General features: G+C 47.6%; 1 long non-coding RNA gene across 1 annotated transcript; it reads left to right on the top strand.

The window, feature by feature from the left end:
* Positions 1-72: 72 nt before the first annotated feature.
* On the top strand, positions 73-911 carry LOC146402439 (uncharacterized). Its single transcript, XR_014806630.1, has 2 exons — positions 73-252; positions 550-911. It is a non-coding gene; the product is annotated as an uncharacterized LOC146402439 (long non-coding RNA).
* The last annotated feature ends 4,498 nt before the right edge of the window (positions 912-5,409 follow it).

The raw sequence follows: 5,409 nt of genomic DNA on the forward strand, positions 1-5,409 counted from the left end.
GGGTCTCCGGGACCTGCGCATGCGCAGTGGGGCTGCGCGGGGCCGGTGGGGGGCCTCGAAGCGTCGCATCTCAGATGTTCGGGTGGAGGCGGCGTTGCTGTTAGGGCGCCCCCTGCGCCCGCAGGGATCTGGCCCTCGAGCCTGCTCTCCCTCTGTGAAACATTGCTTTCCGTTCCTCTTCCTTCGCCACGGGCGTTGCTTCTCTGCTTTGGATCCTTGGCCTGTGTCTGGTGTCGTTTGGAGCCGGGCCAGGTGCAGAAATAGAGCCCCGCGGGCCACTTACATTGAAAGAGGAGAATTGATAATGATTGACACGGATCCTTTGGGCAGCGAGGAGGCGGGAGCGATGGGACCTCGGGGGGAGGGGGTTTATGGGCGTGGTTGAATCCTGGAACTTCTGAGACCCCAGGCGGTTACAGCACAATTAACTGAAAGCCTAAGTTTCAGAGTAGGTGATGGAAACCGGAGTGTGACAGGGAATGCAAAGTTGGGCCTGTGCAGAACGTGCATTTTTAAATTTATGTATGTCTTTATTTTCTTTTTTGGCAGGCCCATGGCATGTGGAATTCCTAGGTCAGGCATCAGGGCCAGGGCTCAGCTCCCAGCTGAAGGCCAGATTATATAGTCCAATGTGCCCGCCAGAGATGGCACCTGCGCCCTGGCGCTGCAGAGACAACAACGATTGCTTTGTGCTACAGTGACAAGTCCGGAATGTGCACTTTTATCCTCACTTCCCTCCAGAGTGTCGTTTAAACTTCTGTTCACCATTCACTGGGAGGCATCAAAAATCACGAAGGTGATTTTTTTCAACTCCAAACCTGTCATTGTCTGAGGGACTTTGTTGGGGGCCTATGACGAAGGTGGTGGCTACAGTCTGGAGCATGAGAAATAAACTTTAGGAAGGAATGAAACCATATATTCATTTTTTACCATAAAGATTTTTCTTTCCTTTGACTTTATATTGCATTTATAGGATGCAGTTAAACAATTACATGCATCTGACACATTTACAGGATGTGTAGAATAAGACTATTCTGATAGAAATGTTCATTTCCCAACTATCACCCACTAATGGTGTTACTGTCACTGTAGTTTTGCTGCTTATTAACTTCTTCTATACTTTGGCATATTTCTGATTATTTTTTTCTTTTGGCTGTTTTGTGGTATATTGAGTTCCTGGACCAGGGATTAGATCCCAGCCACAGTTTCCATCTAAGTCACAGCTGCAGCAAGGCCAGATCCCTTAACCCACTGTGCTGGGCTGGGGATGGAACCTCTGTCCTGGTGCTGCAGAGATGCCGCTAATCCCGTTGCACCACAGTGAAAACTCCCTGAATTTTTAACTTCATTGATTGATCGGTTGTGGGTAAACCTATTTCCTTTGTCCCAGGTTCCTGGTGCCAAACTTCATACCCCCCTCAAATTTCCACTAATTGAATCACTTTGCTGTACACCTGCCACTTACAAACATTGTAAATCAACTATGTTTCAATTAAAAAACAAAAAACCAAAAACCTTGGAATTTCCTGGGTGATACAAGTGTCTTCATTACACTAAGGAGGCAACTCTTCCGTTCTGTTCCTCTTCCTTCGCCATGGGCGTTGCTTTTCTGCTTTGAATCCTTGGCCTGTGTCTGCAGCAGCTTGAGTCCCTGCCACAGCTTGTGTTCAATCCCTGTCCAGGAGCTTTGACATGCTATGGGTGTGGCCACCCTCCCCCGCCCCCCACAGCTTTGTGGGTTCCTTACAAAGCTTTGGAACGGGAGCCTGGACAGCAGAAAGAAAAAACAGATGATCAGAAGTTTGGAATAGTCAGCTGCACAGCGTCTGGAGATGGGAGGGAGGCTGGGGATTTGGCTTATTCATATGGCCAGTGATTTAGGCCATCATGCCTGGTAAAAAAAAAAAAAACCCTGATTAACACTCTGGACAGAGGAGCTTGAGGGCGCTTCCTGGTGGAGCACTGAACCTACTGTGCTGGGAACCGTCCCAAACCTTGCTCTGTGTATCCCTTCATCTGGTTTTATAATTAAATGATGTCAACAACAAAACGACTTAGTAACTAGTTTGATATCCCTTATTTAGGGAAAACAAGCCATGGATGGGCTGGGGGAGTACAGTACCTCAAAAAGTGGTGAATCCCTCTTCCTGAGGGATTTTGGGCATGAGCACCTTGCCTAGAGCTTTAGAAAGGGCAATGCAGAGACAGGACATGATTGCTGAAGAGGTGGAAGTTTTCGCTTCTGTTGTGTCTCGTAAGATCCATGAGCTCATGTTTTCTCTAGTAAGGTAAATTAGGTAAAGTTGAATCGGAGGATTGTGAGTGGTGTATGCTAGGGTTCCTGTGACAGGTATTTCCTGTAAGTGCAGGCCAGTTAGGGAACCACTGTCTGAAACTGCCAGTGCTAATGGCTTGCATGAGTTGGCTCACAATAAGAGGTCCTGATAAGGAACCCAGTTCTTCAACGGAAAACTAACTGGGAGAATTCAGGAGGGTCCAAAGGAGGGAGGAGACCCCAGCCCATAAGAGGTCCTGCCAACCTCAGAAACACTCAGGCTGGAATCCATCTTGGCTGAGAGATGCACCTGCCAGCAGGAAGGGCCCTGAGTCTGACCTAGTTCGGGCTTGAGCCAGATGATTGGCTAGAGGACTTCTCACGTGGCAAAGTGTGTTAAGGACCCAGCATTACCTGCAGCAGCTTGAGTCCCTGCCGGGGCTTGTGTTCAATCCCTGTCCAGGAGCTTTGACATGCTATGGGTGTGGCCACCCCCCCCCCCAAAAAAAAACCAGATGATTGGCCAGAGGCACCCCAGAGAGACCGCCTACATAAAAGCTGAGCCTGCAAGCCTTGTGGCAGAGCAGTTCTCCTGGGTTCCCTTCCCAATTAGAGTCTTTTGTTTTTCCCCTTGCTTATCTCAACCTACCTGTGTTTACCAAGTATTATGGCATGGAATGCATTTGAAAGGTCCAGCATCTTCCTCATAGATGTATTTAGCCATTCTCATCAAGATTCAGAAAGCGTATTAACCATTACAATTGCTTGATTCCTAGATATCTTTGTAATTTATGTTGGACAAGGAGAAATTTAGGTACCTTGAGAAAACAAATTAATTTTTACTATTTGCCTTTGAAAATTATTTTGAATACCTTTCTTTCTTTTTTTTTTTTTTTTTGGTCATTTTAGGCTGCCCCTGTGGCATGTGGAGGTTCCCAGGCTAGGGGTCAAATTGGAGCTATAGCTGCCAACCTACACCACAGCCATAGCAACGCCAGATCCGAGCTGCCTCTGAGACCTACACCACAGCTCCTGGCAGTGCCCGATCCTTAACCCACTGAGTGAGGCCACGGATTGAACCCGCCACCTCATGGTTCCTAGTCAGATTCGTTTCTGCTGCGCCACAACTGGAACTCCAAATATGTTTCTTTTAAGTAATTAATTAAAAAAAATGTTTTTGGTCTTTTTTTTTGTCTTTTTTTTTTTTGCCATTTCTTGGGCTGCTCCCACAGCATATGGAGGTTCCCAGGCTAGGGGTCCAATCAGAGCTGTAGCCACCGGCCTACACCAGAGCCACAGCAACGTGGGATCCGAGCCGCGTCTGCAACCTACACCACAGCTCACGGCAACGCCGAATCGTTAACCCACTGAGCAAGGGCAGGGATCGAACCTGCAACCTCATGGTTCCTAGTCGGATTCTTTAACCACTGCGCCATGACGGGAACTCCCAATTTAAAAACTTTTAACTAGTTTATTTAACATTTTTTGGGGGGAGGGGCTGCAACCAGTGCACAAAGAATTTCCTAGACCAGGGATTGAATTGTGCCAGAGCAGCAACCAGAGCCATGGCAGCCACAGTGCTGGATCTCAACCCTCTGAGCCACCAGGAACTCACTATTTTACCTTTTTTTATTAGCCTCTCTGCCCCCATATAGAAGTTCCGAGGCCAGGGATCGAATTCGAGTAGACGCTGTGAGCTACCCCACAGCTTCAGAGACAGCGCAGAATCCTTAAGCCACTGGACTACAAGAGAACTCTGACTGTGTTTAGAATACTGAGTTTTTCTGCTCAAGAACACAGTGTGGTCTGTTTTATTTTATCCTCTTGCAATTGCATCCCCAATTTCCAAGGGTGACTTGTCACGTCTCCCTTTTGTACACATCTGGGTACTTGTTTTGCGTAAGTTGAAGCCATGTGATGGGCGCACAACGGTTTGTCATCTGTAATCACTTACCTGGCCTCACTCACGGGAAGGGCAATCTGCCACCCTCATGTACAAGAGCTTTTAGGTGTAGGGAAGCCAAGTTTGGGGCTGAAGTAGAAGTGAAAAGAAAACAGCCTCCTCACCCCCACCCACAGGAAAGTACATCCAGATGGGCAAGAAGGGAATTATGTCAAAGGTACCACACATGAAATCATTGGTATTTATTTCACTTCTAAGTGAAACGGAAATAAAAAGGCAAAGGATAAAACAGATTCTCCAAATTTCATTTTATTAGTCTTTCATCAAAATTATCTACATCAACATGCTGAGAGAGTCCATGATCCCAGGGTAACATGTAAATCACAGACTGTATGTAATGAAATTTATCAATATGTAAAACACCAATGACAATATCTATATTAACACGCTCTAGTAAAATACCACACACTGAAATCTATAAACGAGACGAAAATTTAAAAGGAGGTCCATAAGGTGAGCCACGCGAAGAATACATATATACGGTCAAAAAGCATTGCATGGATTTGACTTGGGTTTTCTATCAAGTCAGTAAAAAGCCAATCAAAGCGACACGATGACGTCATCATAAATTCATCCAACCGAAGAAGAGAAACCTTTTTCCACACTGACCGTCCTTCTGGGTGTGTGGACAGCCTTCCTCCCAGGACTGGGGGTGAAGGAGGGAAGACCCACAGCCTTTGCATCAGGAAAAGGGGGAGGGAGTAACCTGTGGACTCGGCTCCACTTGAAAATATGCAAATACACAGGAAGTGCCCCCGGAAGGTTGTTCTCACGATAAAATAAAGCTGAGCTTTGCTCACTCTAAAATAACGCCGCTGTAGAACCAGCACCTCGGTGGGAGCCGTCCCGCGAGGTGGGGGCCAGGGGCTGGATGCACCCAGGTGACTGCCAAGATACTCCAAGTGCATACATTGCCTAACAGGAATGACAAACTTTGTAAACTTCGTCCTCGGGGAAACCCAGATCTCACCATTCTGAGTCAAGCTTTTAAGCGCCTTTGCGAGGTCCGCCCCGGGGTCTCACGTTCCCAATGAACGCGCTGGGGAGAATCGGCGCTGCCCCCTGGTCTGAGAGAATCTGAGAAGCAGCAGGGCTTGGCTCTCGCGCTCAGAGCTGAGCTCTCTGCCGAATAAGGCTGGGTCCCCTTGGGGCAGATCAAGCGCAGTCTGAT

This window comes from Sus scrofa, chromosome 6 (genome assembly GCF_054392235.1).
Source record: "Sus scrofa isolate SSC_HxYL_T2T_F1_AM1 chromosome 6, Sscrofa_HxYL_maternal_Yorkshire_Landrace_v2.0, whole genome shotgun sequence".
Classification (NCBI taxonomy): domain Eukaryota; kingdom Metazoa; phylum Chordata; class Mammalia; order Artiodactyla; family Suidae; genus Sus; species Sus scrofa.